Genomic DNA, 21,060 nt, shown 5'->3' with positions numbered 1-21,060 from the left:
ATTTTAGTAATCCAGAACGACTTAAATTTGTGCATTCTAAGTGCATTCTAGCTAGGTGAGAGAACCACATATCTCAGTCATAGTAAGTGCATTTGTCCTCAATTAAGTTGCTATCAGCAAAGTCAGTGCACTAGTAAGGAAGACAATGGCGTTCGTTTTATTTCTCTGAGAGACATACTTCTCCTACAGGGAGTAGCCTAGCCGTCAGCCACTGTTAGCGGTCCCCACCATGTACCTTTTATATAACACCTTGGCCTTCGCCGTCAGAGACCACCATCCTGCAGGACAGCTGCCCCTGATCACCAATTAGCAGTAACTGTCCCCTCCTGTGAGCGAGGGGGGCCTGGAGGTCTGGACGTCTGCATGGAGGACCAGGGAGGACCAGGGAGGACCAGGGAGGCAGGGGGGAGGTGCAGGAAGGCAGGGGGGAGGACCAGGGGGTAGAGGTCCCATGAAGGACACTGCTCCCAGGGTGGCTGTCGGGGTGGGCAGGAGAGCGTGAAGGACTGGGATATTTCTCCGCAGAGGGTTGGTCATTCAGCCAGTTAGTTAGAACTCAGCCAGTTAGTCTCTCCCTCGATCTATCTCTTTCTCTCTCTATCTTTCCCTAGATCTATCAATCTATCTCTTTCTCTCTCTCTCTCTCTCTCCCTAGATCTATCTCTTTCTCTCTCTCCCTAGATCTATCTCTCTCCTTAGATCCATCTACCTGTCTGATTGTCAGTCTGTCAGTCTGTCTGTCTGTCTCCCATGTTTAAAGTGCATTATTGTGCGGTGGCATGCTCTTTGAGATTGTGTGTTTGTTTTACGTGTGGAAGTGTGCTGTGACATTTTGACCCCTAATTTCTCTAGGAGGGTGTGTGTGTGTTTGTGTTTGCCATGCCTCTGGACCTAGACCATCTCCAGGGTGTGTGTGTTATTGTCTGTGTGTGAGTTTGTTTAAGTGCCCCTGTATGTATTGGTGTGTGTGTTAGCTGATCAAGATGAACCATCACCCTCCCTATAGTGTTAACCCTGCTAGCCTACCTTGTCCTCCTCTCTCCTCCCCGCATTGAGAAGGATAGACCTTGGCTTGATGAACATCCCCATAGTGCTTACCCTGCTAGCCTGCCTTCTCCTCTCTCCACTCCTCCTCTTATTGTATCTGATATGAGCCCCCTGTGACGCGCTCGGTAATGAGGCCTATATGGTGTTAGAGATAGAGAGATGCTACTGCAGAGCTCTGCTCTGAGTTATCGGCCTCAACACACACACACAAACACGTAGCGTACGGGCAGCACGCGTACACACACGCCACACTTCAGAGACAGAGAACAGCAGCGTGCATATCGATCTAATATTGTTTCTTTGAACCCAACAGCTTCACTAGGCTGTGAAGTGCTCTCACAGAGGAGAGGGAGCATTCCCCCAGTGTACTGTAGTGTAATGCGCCTATCAGGGAAAGTGTGGGCATTTGTATGCGTGTGTGCGTGCGTGCATGCGGGCGTGCGTGCGTGCGTGCGTGAAAGAACGAGAGAGAGACAGAGAGACAGAGAGACAGAGAGAGAGAGAGACAGAGAGAGAGAGAGAGAGAGAGACAGAGAGAGAGAAAGAAAGAAAGAAAGCATTACATTATCAATGAGGTGTGTGGTGTTCATTGTTTCTCTCCAGAAAATAGAACTGTAGAAAAAAGTATTATGTGGATCATGTTCTGGTCACTTTGCTTATTGCTATCTTTAAATCACTTCTGTTTTATAATGGTAAATATCCATAAAATAGTCAAATCACCTGCTTAATTCAACCATAAAACACTACTCCACATTTTATAAAAGTAAAAAACACATCTCAATGGGATGTGGGTTTTTGCTGTAGTTTCAAGTATGTTACATCTGGCTCAACCCCTGCCTGTCCTTCAGACACAGTACATGTCTATTGAATATGAATTGGACCTTTCAGATACATTTACATTTTAGTCATTTAGCAGACACTCTTGTCCAGAGCGACTTACATGAATGCATACATTTCAATTCATTTCATACATTTTTTTTTCTCCATACTGGTCCCCCAAGGGAATCGAACCCACAACCCTGGCGTTGCAAACACCATTGCAAACACCATGCTCTACCAACTGAGCCACAAACCTCATGGTATTGAAAACAACACTGGCTTATTGGCCGGTTCAGTTCATTCACACACGGGGTGAATGTGTATGTGCGTGTGTATGTGAATTTGCACTTGTGAGTGTTCCTGCGTCTGTGTGTGGAGATGCCCCAGTCAAACAAGAAGGACTAAAGCGCCATCTTGTGGCAGCAGTGAGAATGGCGAGTAGGATGATATTCAGAGGTGTTTATATGAGACTTTTTAACCTTCCAGCTCTTAGAAAGAGACCATCATCCAAGGTGTAAAGTACTTAAGTAAAAATACTTTCAAGTACTACTGAAGTAGTTTTCTGGGGTATCTGTACTTTACTTTACTATTTATATTTTTTTTGACTACTTTTATTTTAACTTCACTACATTCCTAAAGAAAATAATGTACTTTTTACTCCATACATTTCCTTCATTTTCCTTCACTTTGAATGCTTAGCAGGACAGAAAATGGTCCAATTCGCACACTTATCAAGAGTACATCCCTGGTCATCCCTACTGCCTCTGGTCTGACAGACTCACTAAACACAAATGCTTTATTTGTAAATTATGTCTGAGTGTTGGAGTGTGACCCTGGCTGTCAGTAAAGGAGAAATACAAGAAAGTGTGCCGTCTGGTTTGCTTAATATAAGCAATTTGAAATGATTTATGATTTATGCTTTTACTTTTACTTAAGTATATTTTTGCAATTACATTTGCTTTTGATTATTAAGTATATTTAAAACCAAATAGTTTTAGATTTTTACTCAAGTAGTATTTTTTTCATTTTCTATAAAGCTATCTGTACTTTTACTCAAGTATGACAATTTGGTACTTTTTCCACCACTGCCGTTATATCACAGTAATGACCCACAGCATCTCCCCAACAGGTGGTTGGTAGTGCTTGAACCTAAATGATAAGACTATGTGGCTTTGAAATGATTGACGTGTAGGCTCCTCTGTAGCTTATAGGGTGTAATTACAGAGTCATTACCTGTTGTAGTATGATTCACCTCACATAACTCAGTACAATATGTGTACATGTGTCCTGTTTAAGGACTTGGCCTTTGACCCTGGTGATATTTTACACTGAGATTGCATTTGACATTTTTGTCATTTAGCAGACGCTCTTATCCAGAGCGAATTCCAGGATCAATTGCACAAAGGCACATCGACAGATTTTTCACCGGTGTTGGCTCAAGGATTTGATCCAGCGACCTTTAGGTTACTGGCCCAACACAGCCCTCACAATACCATGCTGCATGTTTACCATTGCGTCTATAACTTCTGAGCACACTGGCAAATACATACACATTTAGATGTTTTGGAAGTTATACACAGAAGGAGTCAAAGACAGTTTGTTTTCGGGCTTTGCGCCAAGCGTCCAAGTTAGTAGTAACCAAAACGACCCATGCACTCGATACACAGAAGATGCTCTCTCTTATTGCAACACAGTAATACTACTTTGTTCACAGCAAACCCCTTATCAATGTAATATTGATGCTGGCTGAAGGGACAGCCCTGCTATGTCTTCCCTAACGAGCATTGTCATGTGTCCCCTGGATGGGTTGTTCCACTGTCTGTTCCCACACAACGCTGTCCACATGAAGAAAGAAGGGAGAGACAGCTAAACACAAAAAGAAGAAGAGAGGGAAAAAACTAAAGGAGGCAGGATGAGAGAGAGGGAAGGAGGAGAGGAGAACGAGGAGGACGAGGAGAGGAGAGGAGAGGAGAAGAGAGGAGAAGAGAGGAGAAGAGAGGAGAGGAGAGGAGAGGAGAGGAGAGGAGAGGAGAGGAGAGGAGAGGAGAGGAGAGGAGAGGAGAGGAGAGGAGGCAGGATGAGAGAAGGAGAGGAGAGGAGAGGAGAGGAGAGGAGAGGAGAGGAGAGGAGGAACTACTTAAGAATGATCTACCGACAAGAATAGAAGTCTGGCACAGGCCCCCCTTCTCTTCTCTTCCCTTTCATACATAAATAGTTGTCTTTCCTTCACTCAGCATCTGAGCAAACAATGGTTGATCAGTGAGGAAGGTAGACCTAACCAGATAGAGAGAGAAAGAGAGGGAGGGAGGGGAAGCTATAATGCTACATGACAATAGTGCTACTTTGATATTGACTATCATTAGCTTCGTTAGACTGGTAAATGCCACTGATAAGATAGAATGGGGAAATAGACGCGGAAGGATGACTCCTTTTAAGTTGTGGGGAGAGATGTCATGTTAAAGTGTGAGGCGCATAGGCAAAGTCAAATTGTGTCTTTCTTTCTCTCTCTCTCACTCTCCTCTCTCTTTCGTCTGTTTGTTGCTGGTCTTAGCTCTTGTTTGTTGGGACACTGTGTGTAAAGTCCTACTCCCCAGACAATCACTTTGGAACTCTGTTTAATTCATTCCGACGTCTTTACAATGAAGAAGAACTAGCCTCTGATCTTAACTGGATGTTTCAGATTGTTGGATACTTTCTCCGGAGTGACAACGTTGATTAATAATGGAAAGCGTATATGTCGGCATCTTTATCTGAAATGTTCATGAAACTTCTCCGTGGTGATTAAAGTGTTCGTCTTCTTCCTGGAGTCACTCAGTGACTTCTCCCTCTGTTCATTGGGGAGTGGCAACAAATCCTGCATTAGACAGCATGTCAGTTCACAGATAATCAGTTATTCGTCGTAGGAAAAATGTCAGCCCTTTTTTTTTTTCAACGACATTTTGATCCTCAAAAAACACAGCGAAAAAGATTCCATTTCAATTCATTTATTTTCATTTATTTGAATAAACCACAGAAAACCACGGATATGAACAAGAAGCGTATTATTGTTATTTCTTTAAACACACCTATATGTATATACAGTATATATACAGGGCCATTCGGAAAGTATTCAGACCACTTGACTTTTTCCACATTTTGTTATGTTACAGCCTTATTCCAAAATATATAAAGATGTTTTTCCCCTCATCAATCTACACACAATAATGACGAAGCAAAAATAGTTTTTTTTTTAAATGTTTGCAAATTTATAAGAAATAAAAACCTGGAATATTACATTTACATAAGTATTCAGAGCCTTTACTCAGTACTTTGTTTAAGCACCTTTGACAGCGATTACAGCCTTGAGCCTTCTTGGGTTTGACACTACAGGCTTGGCACACCTGTATTTGGGAAGTTTCTGCAGATCCTCACAAGCTCTGTCAGGTTAAATTTGGACTCATCAGACCAAAGGACAGATTTCCACTGGTATAATGTCCATTGCTCGTGTTTCTTGGCACAAGCACGTCTCTTCTTCTTATTGGTGTCCTTTAGTAGAGGTTTCTTTGCAGCAATTCGACCACGAAGGCCTGTTTCACGCAGTCTCCTCTGAACAGTTGATGTTGAGATGTGTCTGTTACTGCATTTATTTGGACTGCAATCTGAGGTGCAGTTAATTGCCGATTATTGGGCCTGGTAACTCTAATGAACTTATCCTCTGCAGCAGAGGTAACTCTTGGTCTTTCTTTCCTGTGGTGGTCCTCATGAGAGACAGTTTCATCATAGCGCTTGATGGTTTTTGCAACTTTCAACGTTTTTGTTAATTTTCTGTGTTGACTGATCTTCATGTCTAAAAGTAATGACGGACTGTCGTTTCTCTTTGCTTATTTGAGCTGTTCTTGCCGTAATATGGACTTGGTCCATTACAAAATAGGGCTATTTTCTGTATACCAACCTACCTTGTCACAACACCACTGATTGGCTCAAATGCATTAAGAAGGAAATAAATTCTACTATTGAACTTTTAACAAGGCACACCTGTTAATTGAAATGCATTCCAGGTGACTACCTCATGAAGCTGGTTGAGAGAATGACAAGAGTGTGCAAAGCTCTCATCAAGGCAAAGGGTGGCTACTTTGAAGAATCTAAAATCTAAAATATATTCTGATTTTTTTAACACTTTTTTGGTTACTATGATTCCATATGTATTATTTCATAGTTGTGATGTCGTCACTATTATTCTACAATGTAGAATGAGTTGAGTTGGTGAGTTGGTGTGTCCACCAATGAGTTGGTGTGTCCAAACTTTTTACTGGTACTGTAAGTATTCAGACCCTTTACTCAGTACTTTATGTAAGCACCTTTGGCAGTGATTACAGCCTCGAGTTCTCTTGGGTATGTTACTACAAGCTTGGCACACCTGTATTTGGGGAATTTCACCCATTCTCTGCAGATCCTCTGCAGAGGGGGAGCATCGCTGCACAGCTATTTTCAGGTCTCTCCAGAGATGTTCGATCATCCAGGCTCTGGCTGGGCCACTCAAGGACATTCAGAGACTTGTCCCGAAGCCACTTCTGCGTTGTCTTGGCTGTGTGCTTAGGGTCGTTGTCCTATTGAAAGGTGAACCTTCGCCCCAGTCTGCGGTCCTGAGCGCTCTGGAGCAGATCTCTCTGTACTTTGCTCAGTTCATCTTTCCCTTGATCCTGAGTAGTCTCCCAGTAACTGACGCTGAAAAACTTCCCCACAGTATGTTGCTGCCACCAACATGCTTCACCGTAGGGAAAGTGCCAGGTTTCCTCCAGATGTGTCGCTTGGCATTCAGGCCAAAGAGTTCAATCTTGGTTTCATCAGACCAGAGAATCTTGTTTCTCATGGTCTGAGAGTCCTTTAGGTGCCTTTTGGCAAACTCCAAGCAGGTTGTCGTGCCTTTTACTGAGGAGTGGCTTCCACCTGGCCACTCTACCATAAAGGTCTGATTGGTGGAGTGCTGCAGAGATGGTTGTCCTTCTGGAAGGTTCTCCCATCTCCACAGAGGAACTCTGAAGCTTTGTCAGAGTGACCATCGGGTTCTTGGTCACTTCCCTGACCAACGCCCTTTTCCCCCGATTGCTCAGTTTGGCCGGGCGGCCAGCTCTAGGAAGAGTCTTGGTGGTTCCAAACTTCTTCCATTTAAGAATGATGGAGGCCACTGTGTTCTTGGGGACCTTAAATGCTGCAGAAATGTTTTGGTACCCTTCCCCAGATCTGTGCCTCGACACAATCTTGTCGTGGAGCTCTACGGACATTTCTTTATACCTCATGGCTTTGGTTTTTGGACTGACATGCACCGTCAACTGTGGGACCTTATATAGACAGGTGTGTGTCTTTCCAAATCATGTCCAATCAATTGAATTTACAACAGGTAGATTCCAATCCAGTTGTAGAAACATCTCTAGCATGATCAATGGAAACAGGATGCACCTGAGCTCATAGCAAAGGGTCTGAATACTTATGTAAAAAATACATTTATTTTTTATATTTTGAAAACATTTGCAAAAATTTATAAAAACATGTTTTTGCTTTGTCATTATGGGGTATTGTGTGTAGATTGATGAGGGACATAAAAAAAATCTATTTTAGAATAAGTCTGTAACAAAAAAAGGTGGAAAAATTAAAGGGGTCTGAAATCATTCCGAATGCACTGTATATACATTACCGGTCAAAAGTTTTAGGACACCTACTCATTCAAGAGTTTTTCTTTATTTTTACTACTTTCTACATTGTATAATAATAGTGAAGACATCAAAACTATAAAATAACACATATGGAATCATGTAGGAACCAAAAAAGTGTGAAACAAATCAAAATATATTTTATATTTGAGTTTCTTCAAATAGCCACCCTTTGCCTTGATAACAGCTTTGCACACTCTTGGCATTCTCTCAACGAGCTTCACCTGGAATGCTTTTCCAACAGTCTTGAGAGAGTTCCCACATATGCTTAGCACTTGTTGGCTGCTTTTCCTTCAATCTGCGGCCCGACTCATCCCAAACCATTTCAATTTGTTTGAGGTCCAGGGATTGTGGAGGCCAGGTCATCTGATGCAGCACTCAATCACTTTCCGTCTTGTTAAAATAGCCCTTACACAGTCTGGAGGTGTGTTGGGTCATTGTCCTGTTGAAAAACAAATGATAGTCCCATTAAACCTGATGCGATGGTGTATCGCTGCAGAATGCTGTGGTAGCCATGCTGGTTAAGTGTGCCTTGAATTCTAAATAAATCACAGACAGTGTCCCCAGCAAAGCACCCCTACACCATAACACCTCCTCCATGTTTGACGGTGGGATATACACATGCGGAGATAATCCGTTCACCCACACCACGTCTCACAAAGACATGGTGGTTGGAACCAAAAATCTCCAATTTGGACTCCAGATCAAAGGACAACTTTCCACCGGTCTAATGTCCATTGCTTGTGTTTCTTGGCCCAAGCAAATCTCTTCTTCTTATTGGTGTCCTTTAGTAGTGGTTTCTTTGCAGCAACTCAACCATGAAGGCCTGATTCACACAGTCTCCTCTGAACAGTTGATGTTGAGATGTGTCTGTTACTTGAACTCTGTGAAGCATTTATTTGAGCTGCAATTTTATGAGGCCGGTAACTCTAATGACCTTATCTTCTGCAACAGAGGTAACTCTGGGTCTTCCATTCCTGTGGTGGTCCTCATGAGAGCCAATTTCATCATAGCGCTTGATGGTGTTTGTGACTACACTTGAAGAAACTTTAAAAGTTCTTGAAATCTTCCGGATTGACTGACCTTCATGTCTTAAAGTAATGATGGACTGTCGTTTCTCTTTGCTTATTTGAGCTGTACTTGCCATAATATAGACTTGGTCTTTTACCAAATAGGGCTATCTTCTGTATACCCCCCTACCTTGTCATAATACAACTGATTGGCTCAAAAGCATTAAGAAGGAAAGAAATTCCACAAATTAACTTTTAAGAAGGCACACCTGTTAATTGAAATGCATTCCAGCTGACTACCTCATGAAGCTGGTTGAGAGAATGCCAAGAGTGTGCAAAACTGTCATCAAGGCAAAGGGTGGCTATTTGAAGAATCTCAAATATAAAATATCTTTTGATTTCTTTAACACTTTTTTGGTTACTACATGATTCCATATGTGTTATTTCGTAGTTTTGATGTCTTCAGTATTATTTTACAATGTAGAAAATATTACAAATAAAGAAAAACCTTTGAATGAGTAGGTGTTCTAAAACTTTTGACTGGTACTGTACAGTACATAGAATATGAACTGTATTTCTCTACTCAGCAGCACCAGTTATATAACCAGGCAGTATTATATGACAGAGTAGAACCCGGAGAGAAATCAATGTTTCTGTACTTTAGGGACAGACACTGTGACTTGGAACACCACTAATAATGTTTTTTATTTCCCCCTCTTTGTCTTGATCATTCCAACTGTGGGGTTTAAGCATTTCATTCAAGCCTTTATAGGACTTTAACAAGGAAGAACAAGAGAAGAGCACACCCACTGGGCACAAACGTCATTTCAACATCGAGTTTTGATTTACATTTGGTTGAGTTGTCAACTAACGTGAATTCAACGTGAAATCAACAACAACAAAAATGGACCTTGTCATTAGATTTCTGTTCGAATTTGGGTGCGAAAAAAGAATAATTCCCTTACGTTGGTGACATCGATCAGTTTTTCACGTTGATTCAACATCATCACGTTTTGGGTTTGAATTGACATGGAAACAACGTTGATTCAACCAGCTTTTGCCGAGTGGGCAGCCTTGAAAATGTTGAGTAGAAAGGCTTTCCATTCTCAGCCCAGGCCAAGGTTGAGAGCGGACAACTTGCCCTTCGGTTATCAATATTACTACAGTATCACCTCATAATATAAAAATGGATACTAATGTTTTTATTATGTCAAGTCCACTCTTTTATTTGTATGAAATTACATGAATATAAGTTCAAATCATGTGTTTCAGGACTTGATGTGTGTCATACATTATCCCACTTAAAAATAACATTGGGACATTAAAATGCAAATGTAGATATCATGTTAAGTTTATATTTATACTTTTTAACAAAAAAGACAATGATAAATCATTTTATGTCGTGTGACTTTTGGCAGTGACCATTTTGTTGAGATGAATAAACTTCAAATGACTTTGACTTCGCGTGTGCCTTGTGTCTCTCCCTCTCCCTCAGTGAAAAGTGATCTATTTTTTAGGAGAATTTAATGACATTTCTGTTTTTGCGCCTTGGACAGGCTTCAGAAATGCGGCTTTTTTTTATTTCCGTTCTTTTTTTAAAGGATAAATGCATTTGCAGTTTTCCGCTCAGCAAAGTTTATTTATATCTTAGGAGGCATTTTAAAGCTCTATTCGCTGTCACAGTGAGACGAGTGTGCTCTCACATTGGATTGCGAGGTGCAAATGTATGAAAAAAGGCACAGAGGCTGAGACTCAGCAGTAGGCAGCCAGGAGTGTTGTGGAAGCGAGAAAATCAGATCACTTGAATGCTTTCTCAAACATTTCTCGAGGAGACACCAGTATCAGCGCTGTTAGTATCTCTCTCGCTCCCTCTCTTCTCTCCTCTTTTTCTCTCCTCTCTTTCTCTCTCTCCTGTCTCTCCTTTCCTCTCTCTCTCTCTCTCTCTCTCTCTCTCTCTCTCTCTCTCTCTCTCTCTCTCTCTCTCCTTTCCCCTGTCTCTCTCCTTTCCCCTGTCTCTCTCCTTTCCCCTGTCTCTCTCTTTCCTCTGTCTCTCTCTTTCCTCTATCTCTCTCTTTGTCTTTTTCTCTTTCTCTTTTCACTCTCAGTCTCTCCTCTCTCTCTCTCTCTGTCTCTCTGTCTGTCTGTCTGTCTGTCTCTCTCTCTCTCTCTCTCTCTCTCTCTCTCTCTCTCTCTCTCTCCTTTCCCCTGTCTCTCTCCTTTCCCGTCTCTCTCTTTCCTCTGTCTCTCTCTTTCCCCTGTCTCTCTCTTTGTCTTTTTCTCTTTCTCTTTTCGCTCTCTCCTCTCTCTCTCTCTCTCTCTCTCTCTGTGTCTCTATCTCTCCCTCTCTCTCTCTCTCTCCCCCTACTCATGACCTATATACAATCAGTTGTATTAGAGCATTTCCACTGTACTGTTCAGTGTACTGTATGCATGGTTCAGTTTTCTTTTGGTTTTCTTTAACAATGTTGTCTGTACATTCCTCATTACCCCACTAGCCTATTACATTCCAATTCAGATTTTTTCAAATACATTTTGCTATCACTTTACAAACATTTTCCAAGCAAAATGGTATATTACTGACTGCACTATTTCTCATCAAAAAATTATTCATTATTCTGAGTGATTCTACAGGTATTTGTTTTTCTGTGTAGCTACCATGGAGGCTACATTAAGTTCAGTCAAATAGTCACGCTTGCCCATTTTCCATTGAATTGTAGTGACACCAACTCTGTCCTCTCTTTTCTCCAGAATCGTGCAATATCTATGGTAATGTATTATTATTTTAGACCATAGAAAAACTCTCAGCACACTAGTACATCAGCAATCAGTCTACTGTACGTTAATGTGATGTATTGTTATGCTAGTATTCTCCATAATACTCCATAATACATGTTATGAATCATCTCATCATGGGTCTGTGGTAATACTCTGATCTCACTCTACTGTATGTACAGTACTGCTCCTCAGATCTGCTGATCTCACTCTACTGTATGTACAGTACTGCTCCTCAGATCTGCTGATCTCACTCTACTGTATGTACAGTACTGCTCCTCAGACCTGCTGATCTCACTCTACTGTATGTACAGTACTGCTCCTCAGATCTGCTGATCTCACGCTACTGTATGTACAGTACTGCTCCTCAGATCTGCTGATCTCACTCTGGACGTCTCCCACTCCCCTCTGTCAGTTATAGACCAATTTAAAATGGGCCACGACACCAAGAACACTCTAGATTCATTATTATGGCTTAATCTAGCTCTCATGAATTATACTGTAGCGTTACCAATGCTGGATTCGTTACAATATGTAAGACAACAATTTTTGCTCAAATGTAAATACATTAAAGACGAGGGGTCTACTGCTTGCCCTTATCTTCTCCTTCTATTATACTTCACATCCAACACACTTATGTTCTAAAGAGCAAGCACTGTAAATTGAATAAAAGTACATGTGTATAAATGAATAATAAAAGCAATGATTAGAATGTTTTCGATATTAAAACAGGGGTTATAGTTATTTTAGATTTTTCTAAATTCCTTCTCTCTACCTCTTCGCATTCTTTTCCCAAGGCCAAAAATACATGCTTTTACATATATTACCTTTGTGATTAATGGAGTTATAGTCATTATTCTGCCCTATTGCTAATTAGACAACTCACCGCACCGCTAATGATATACAGTTGGAATAATGCTTGCCCACGAGGCACGATACCACATCAGACTCCTGCTAGTGCACTCTTGATACAACCCACCTACGTATTACCTCCTTCCCACCACCCCAGTCAGGCTTTGTCCGTTACCGACGGGGTCACGGCCAACGCTCGGCGCTGTCATTGCTTTTGTTCTCACATAATGAGGCCGGTTATTCTCCGGGGAGTTGTCGTAAGTAGAGAGGGCTGTGAGGAGGTACTCGCAGTGTGTGTGTGTGTGTGTGTGTGTGTGTGTGTGTGTGTGTGTGTGTGTGTGTGTGTGTGTGTGTGTGTGTGTGTGGTCTAACTTTACTGTCCTTTTGGGATCCAACAGTCCTCACAAGGATAGTAAAACAAGGAACATTCTGACAAGTGGGGACATTTTGTAGGTCCCCACGAGGAAATATATTTTATGGTTACAATTACGGTTAAAATTAGGGGTTAGGAATTAGGGGTTAGGAATTAGGGGTTAGGAATTAGGGGTTAGGAATTAGGGGTTAGGTTTAGTTTTAGAGTCAGGAGTTTGAGGTTATGGTTAAGGTTAGGTTAAGGGTTAGGGAAAATAGGATTATGAATGGGAATAAATGTTTTGGTCCCCACCTGGATAGTAAAACCAATGTGTGTGTGTGTGTGTGTGTGTGTGTGTGTGTGTGTGTGTGTGTGTGTGTGTGTGTGTGTGTGTGTGTGTGTGTGTGTGTGTGTGTGTGTATAGGATGGGTAGGCTAACTGCTTTAGGGTGAATCCTCTATCTTGTAGCTGTATATATTTCGGTGACCATCCCATCACTCCTTGTTCTCTGTGAAATGATCCAGACGATACAACAGAAACGCCAACATAAAACCACCCGAAGACACTATATCCACACCTGTCAGCTCATATTCTGACATCAAAATCATCTGCTTAACGAGGCAGCAGAAACACTCACCCTGTCACACACACACACACATCACCACGCGGTGTATCCGAGGTCTGAGCACCAGAGATTGAGTCTGTGTGTGTATCTTTGACTTGAGCACTTAAAGCCAGTCCGAATGGGGCCCTGAGTGGCCTTTCTGTCATAGAAGACACACTGTTCCAGTATGACAGTGACAGCCATCAGTGGCTCGTCACTAAACCACTAAACCAAATCATCTGCGGGTCTATTCCCCTGGCCGCCGCCCACTCTGTGTTAATGGCGAGGTGGGAGGGGACAGATGTATCGGTGCACCGGCGTCTTGATGGAACGCTGACAACTGTTCCATCAGTTGTCTGTTCAGTTGTTCAGTTGACAACTGTCTCGACAGCTAGCCGAGCCAAGCCACTGAGACCCCTTCTATCCCTGCAGCTATACACACCCACACACCCAGCTACGCCAGCCTGTCCTCTCTTTCCATCCTCCAGCAGTGCAATCGCTCAGTCCTTGCAAAACTGGAGTGCCTGGCTGAAAACCGGAGTGCCTGGCTTTTTCCTTTCATTTTCCTTTCATTTCTGCTCCACAGATTGGTGGTTATGTAGTGTAGAAGAGATTGATGGGAGGAAGCCAGGTGGACGGGGGGAGGTGGGGTGGGGGGGGGGTTAGGGGATCACAAGAAGCAGTGGGTAAACAGTGAGGAAAGGTCAAAGATTAAGGTCGGAACATTGGAGAGAGAGGCCAGAGAGTCGTTAACAGTTCTCTCACTTACTTTCTGTGGCACAGAGGTCAGCATTTTCTGGAAATGACCTCTTGATTTCCCATTCTCTCCTTGCTCTATGAAAGCCCAGTGTAAGGATATTATTACTACACAGTTCAACCAGACATACTGCAGGATCATTACAGTTGAGCAGAACATGGTGTAGAACAGTAATGGGACCTTGAAACCTCTGGAGGGTACTAAAGGTAGCCTGTTGGTGGAGGCGTTAGCTAGCAGGAACGGCCATGGAGGTCAAGCGCCCAGAGTGTTCAGTGTTCACTCGTGTTGTCAGCCATTCCCAATGAATGGTCAGCCATGTTGGGTTCAATGAGTGGTCATCTGTTAGTTAATCATCTGTTTGTCTGATTTTGTCTGTACACACACACACACAGAGACACACACACACACACACACACACACACACACACACACACACACACACACACACACACACACACACAGTGTGTGACATTATGTTAAACACAGCCTCTCTGTATCTGGGGCAAGACTCCACAAGAACTCTCAGGTGGCAGCTGAGTGCATGTGAAAGTTGCGACACAATCACACATTCTGTACCGGGTCTGTTTACTGTACATCCGATGCAGAAACGAAAGGCCCTGTTCAGTCAAGCTGTTTACCAGGTTTGTGGAGCAAGACAAAAAACAACATTTAGGCTCCATTGCGCAGTTTCTTTCTTTGCAGGTTTCTCTGTCTCTCCAGCCCATTGGTGGTACCAGCGCTGTAAAGCTGAACTAGAGGTGAGTGTTATTCCATACAGTCATATCCATCATCCCTCCATATGCAACATCTCAGTCACATTGCTTTAAACTGGCAACATACGTGGCTTGTATTGGACTACATGCTATCGCTACAGTACAACCTCAAAATGCCCACTTATTTTGAGAGCGAGGCAGTCCAAGTTAAGTTAAACTCCAACCTTTTAGCGGAAGAACTGAAAATAAAAGTAACTTGATTCAAATTGTGATTTTCTATATATATATTTTTCATTTCACTTGTGTCTAGAATCCTTTGGGCTTCTTTGATGTTGTCTCTTATCAACATTGCATGGCGGTGAGTGATAGTTAAACCTCGCACTCTGTCTGCACTATTCTGAGCCCCCTCTCATTCTTGTTAAGTAGTAGTCAAGTCTTCACCGCTACGCCTCTGCTGCGGGCCTGGGTCATCATGGGAAATCCTAGTGCCATCCTTCACGACCGTCCCTCCCCCGTCCCTCCTCTTCCTCCACACAGGCCAACCGTACGCTTTCAAATAGTTGGAAGTTCAAGGTGTTAGGCTCAGGCTGGGGTATTGGCTCAGGGACCTCGGGAACTCTGGGACAGGGCTAGCCAATTATAAAATTATGAGAGAGGAGAGGAGATGTCTTTTTTTCCCCCCCGTCGTCCCCAAGAACCCAGGAAGCCAGATAAGAAGATAAGAAGCCTTTATCTTCGAACACCTCTCGCTCGCTCTCTCCCTCGCTACAAGATAACACAACCTTTCTCTTCCCTCGACTTCTGTCAGGGCAAAGCCTCTATGTCAGCCAGGAGCAAGGATTATTTCCTTTTTTCTCTTCTTCCTGTGTTCCTCATAGCACTTTGGGAAGGGAACGGGTGTTGTCACATGTTCCAAGCTGGTGTCTCTCTACTTAACGTCGGCAACATGACAGACAAGAAGAAACAACCCGAGAGCCACAATTGACATATTCCCCATCCTTTTCAAACGTGTCATCTTCCTTCTTCTGGACACCTGATTGATTCTGACAGCCTATATTGGGTATTTCATATGAAAGAGAATTTTGCCATTAAAAGTTAATGAGTTGGAATTTCTCTCAGTGCTTTTTATTACCAGGCCGCCAGTTTTGAACAATTTTTCAAAGTAACACACCCCAAATTCCACTGTTTGCAATGAATTAATAATACACTCTTGTCACTGAAGTATCATGCGTTCTTTAATCAGGGCGGGTTGAAACAGAAAGCTTCTTGAAAGGTATTGTTTTTTTTTTCATGATCAGAACAATTAACTAAGCCAGCGCCGGGGTTTTGTGCAAAGCGTTGGAGCGAGGGTTGGAGTCATGCATGGATGTGCGACCCCCCGGTATCCCGTCTGTCTTGTAGTTTTCTATATTTGACACAATTACAGCGTCTTGACTGCATCACAGCAGTATAAGCATCAGTCGTCCGGGGCGCCAGAGAAGACCCCGGCCGAAGGCTTTGTGAACTACGAGAACAAAAAGAACAGAGACAGTTCTAAGTCTTTGTTCCATCGTGTTCTGAGTGCGCTATCCAGCCAAGTTCTAGAATCTAAAATAAACATCCGCAAGTTTAGTTGAGTGCCCCTCGTCCATACAACTTGCAGCAGGCAGATTTTGGAGTCTGTCTGTCTGTCTGTCTGTCTGTCTGTCTGTCTGTTGATGCAAAATTGTGTCAAAGTTTGTTGTGTTTCTTTTCTTTGTGTTGTGCGGTATAGGAGGTGACACCCGTCTCATGTCTCCTCTCTGATTCCCACCTGAGTACCAATCAACTACAAGGGAGAGAAGAGAGAACGAATGGCGAGACTGTTTCTAAAATGTTATTTCATCATCTTCAATCAGGGCAAACTACAGCCTACGGGCCGGATAGAAAGCATGTAGGAATTATAACGGACCTATATCTTTTCAAATAACTGCTCTTTTTCTGGTCTGCAAATTGTTTTTGACGAACAAAATGCTCCCCAAAAAGTGTGTGCCGCCCTCCGTTGAATTTCTAAATCACAATGTGGGCCTTGAGCCCAAAATTTGCCCATCCCTGTCTTAGATTATAGCCTACCTCATACCTCAACTCTTCCTTTACCATTTACTATACAGTGCCCCCTTTTGCAATTTACTGTACATTACCCCCTTTTACCATTTACTGTACACAGTGGTAAAAAAAAGTACCTAATTGTCAAACTTGAGTAAAAGTAAATGCACCCTAATGGAAAATTGTTCAAGTAAAAGTGAAAGTTACCCGGTAAAATTTTACTTGAGTAATAGTCTAAAAGTATTTGGTTTTAAATATACTTAAGTATCAAAAGTAAATGTATAAATAATTTCAAATTCCTTATATAAAGCACATTTTCTTGTTTTTTTTAATTTACGGATAGCCAGGTGCATGCTCCAACCCTCTGACATCCCTTACAAATAAAGCATGTGTTTAGTGAGTCTGCCAGACCAGGGGCAGTAGGGATGACCAGTGACGTTCTCTTGATAAGGCTATGAATTAGGCAATTTTCCTGTCCGGCTAAGCATTCAAAATGTAATGAGTACTTTTAGGTGTCAAGTAAAAAGTATTGTGTAAATAGTTTTCTTTAGGAATGTAGTGAAGTAAAAGTAAAAGTTCAAAAATATAAATAGTAAAGTACAGATACACAAACAAACTACTTAAGGAGTACTTTCAAGTATTTTGTCTTAAGTACTTTACATAATTTACTTTACAGTACCCCCATTTACCATTTGTGTGCACTTAAGGTTCACAATCGCAGAACAAATGGCAACAAGACAATATAAGAAATAAGAATAAAGCAACAAAGCAAGCAGATACGCCATAAAACAATTCAGCAATATGTGGAAGGTGGACAAACATATTGAGTTTTTCCTCAAAAATTGCTGCAGCAGCATAGTCCAATTATGTCATTTTGTCCAAATGGAACCTTTGCTGTACAGGAATGAGAGTTTCTAATGCTGTTTCTATGTTTCTAATGCTATTTCCACTCCGGGTGCCATTGTGCAGCGTGTTATTCTCACTCACTCTGTAAAGGCAGTTCTCATTGGGGAGAGCTATGAGAAGATGTAGGAATAGCAGTGAGATCACCAGGTAGGGTTCAACTAGGAGCTAGGAGCTAACAGAAGGGGTCGATGATGTTGAAATGAGTAAAAAGGCCCCTGTAGCTGGTGTGAGAGTTGAGTTTGGCAATCTCTTGCTTTGAGTTTGTTTTAAAGAGAAGAGCACACTCCTTACAAGCACTCTGGAAACCTTCACACTCGTTCGTTCTCTCTATCTCTCTCTCTCTCTCTTCTCTCTTTCTCTCTCTCTCTCCTCCACCCCAATCTCTCTACCTCTCCATCTCGTTCTGTCCGTCTCTCTCTCTCCATCCTTCTGTTCCTAAGAACAGGAAACAGCAGTCTGAACAGTTGTGGTCTCTCAATAAGTTATACCCACAATCCCGGCTCACCCGAACACGCAACAGCATGGAAAGAAAAAGACTATCGCAGGTGAAGGCTAGTATAATTAGTCCTTATCAAAAATGTAATTCTTTTCCTGGAATAACGCCGCGAGGGAACCAACGCCGAGCCATGGCCAAAAGCGAAGCTACCTGGACTGAAGTAAAATAATGAATAAAGATATTCTAACCTCCAGCTATGGGTCCATTTATATGGCTGACGTGACTCGCCATCAATGTTGGGTCGAATTCTAATTTAATTTCTGAAGAGATGTAGTGTGTAATGGAATGTTACCATTAATATGGATGTTAGTCACCCTAAATATTAATCCACACACCCGCTCGTGGATATTGCGAGCATATTATCATACATCCTTCAGGAGAACGTTAATTAATTTACTATTTTTGATAATTTCATATAATTGAATTTTTAGGGACTTTTCGCTCGTCTTGAACATATCTAAGATGAAATATAAGAGTGATTTTGTCACGGTTGTCGTCTTCGTCTTCCGACGATATAACGAAATCGTCGTCTGAAAATGTAGACCAATACGCAGCAGGTACGTGTATGCTCATTTTGACTTTTATTTAAATTATCAAAAGAGCACTCCAAAACAACAAAACACGAAAACGAACGAACAACTAAACAGTCTGGCAAAGCCTAGGGCTGAACACAGAACAATCACCCACAAATCACAAACACAAACACACCCTCATATATGAGACTCTCAATCAAAGGCAGATAGACAACACCTGCCTTCAACTGAGAGCCCCAATCAACCAAACATAGAAACACACACACTAGATTCCACATAGAACTACCTAGACATAAACCAAAACCCGGACATACTAAATCAAACACCCTTTACACAAACACACCACCCCGAACCACATAAAACAAATACCCTCTGTCACGCCCTGACCAAACTACAAAACAATTAACCTTATATACTGGCCAGGACGTGACAGTACCCCCCCCTTAAAGGTGCTACCCCAGAAGCACCTTAACACAAAAAAAATATAAATGCCCCCAAACAATACCCAAAAGAAAAATTCCCCCTTTCTAAAGGGAGGGAAGGGAGGGTGGCTGCCGTCAACGACGGCACTGTGCTACACCCCCCCTCCCCAACCCACCTATATTGGAGGCGGCTCCGGCTCAGGCCGTTCCAGGCTGTCTGGGCAGTCTGGCAGCTCGGGACGGTCAGGGCAGTCTGGCAACTCGGGACGGTCAGGGCAGTCTGGCAACTCGGGACGGTCAGGGCAGTCTGGCCACTCGGGCAGGTCAGGGCAGTCTGGCCACTCGGGCAGGTCAGGGCAGTCTGGCCACTCGGGCAGGTCAGGGCAGTCTGGCCACTCGGGCAGGTCAGGGCAGTCTGGCCACTCCGGCAGGTCAGGGCAGTCTGGCCACTCCGGCAGGTCAGGGCAGTCTGGCCACTCCGGCAGGTCAGGGCAGTCTGGCCACTCCGGCAGGTCAGGGCAGTCTGGCCACTCCGGCAGGTCAGGGCAGTCTGGCCACTCCGGCAGGTCAGGGCAGTCTGGCCACTCCGGCAGGTCAGGGCAGTCTGGCCACTCCGGCAGGTCAGGGCAGTCTGGCCACTCCGGCAGTTCAGGGCAGTCTGGCCACTCCGGCAGTTCAGGGCAGTCTGGCCACTCCGGCAGTTCAGGGTAGTCTGGCCACTCCGGCAGTTCAGGGCAGTCTGGCCACTCCGGCAGGTCAGGGCAGTCTGGCCACTCCGGCAGGTCAGGGCAGTCTGGCCACTCCGGCAGGTCAGGGCAGTCTGGCCACTCCGGCAGGTCAGGGCAGTCTGGCCACTCCGGCAGGTTCAGGGCAGTCTGGCCACTCCGGCAGTTCAGGGCAGTCTGGCCACTCCGGCAGTTCAGGGCAGTCTGGCCACTCCGGCAGTTCAGCGCAGTCTGGCCACTCCGGCAGTTCAGCGCAGTCTGGCCACTCCGGCAGTTCAGCGCAGTCTGGCCACTCCGGCAGTTCAGCGCAGTCTGGCCACTCCGGCAGTTCAGCGCAGTCTGGCCACTCCGGCAGTTCAGCGCAGTCTGGCCACTCCGGCAGTTCAGCGCAGTCTGGCCACTCCGGCAGTTCAGCGCAGTCTGACCACTCCGGCGACTGTTGACTGGCGGGCAGCTCCGACGACTGTTGACTGACGGGCAGCTCCGACGACTGTTGACTGGCGGGCAGCTCCGACGACTGTTGACTGGCGGGCAGCTCCGACGACTGTTGACTGGCGGGCAGCTCCGACGACTGTTGACTGGCGGGCAGCTCCGACGACTGTTGACTGGCGGGCAGCTGCGACGACTGTAGACTGGCGAGGCTGGGTTTACGCACTTGCCGTTTAGTGCGGGGAGCGGGAACAGGACGAGTCGGACTGGGTGGACGCACTTCCGGGTCCGCACGAGAGACAGGAGCTGGAAACCCAGGGCTATGGAGGCGCACAGCCGGTCTAGATCTTACCTCCTGCACAACCCGCCTTGGCTCGATGGAACTAGTAGCCCTGCACGAGCGGAGTGCTCGTACAGGGCAGACTGGGCTGTGCAGGGGCTTGATGGTAGCCGTGCGTAGAGCGGGAGTTGGGTAGCCTGGTCCTCGGAGGCGTACCGGCGACCAGATGCGCTGCGCAGGCATCCTCCTACCAGGCTGGATGCCCGCTCTAGCACGGCACCTGCGAGGGGCTGGAATAACTCGCACCGGACTGTGCGTGCGTATGGGTGAGATAGTGCGCTCCTCAGCGAAACATAACGCTCTCCACCCCATACGCTCCTCCATATATCCACGGGTAGCTGGCTTCCGGCTCTTCTTACGCCTAGCCAAACTACCCATGTGCCCCCCCCCAAAATTTTCTTGGGGGTGCCTCTCGTGCATCTCCTTCAGCGCGTCCACTCTGGCCTCGTACCACCGCCTCTCTGCCTTGGCTGCTTCTATTTCCCACTGCGGGCGGCGATACTCCCCAGCCTGATGCCAAGGTCCGGCCCCG

The sequence above is a fragment of the Salmo trutta genome, chromosome 4 (genome assembly GCF_901001165.1).
Source record: "Salmo trutta chromosome 4, fSalTru1.1, whole genome shotgun sequence".
Lineage (NCBI taxonomy): Eukaryota > Metazoa > Chordata > Actinopteri > Salmoniformes > Salmonidae > Salmo > Salmo trutta.
The sequence above is the reverse complement of the archived record's forward strand: the minus strand, read 5'-3'. Positions refer to the sequence as shown.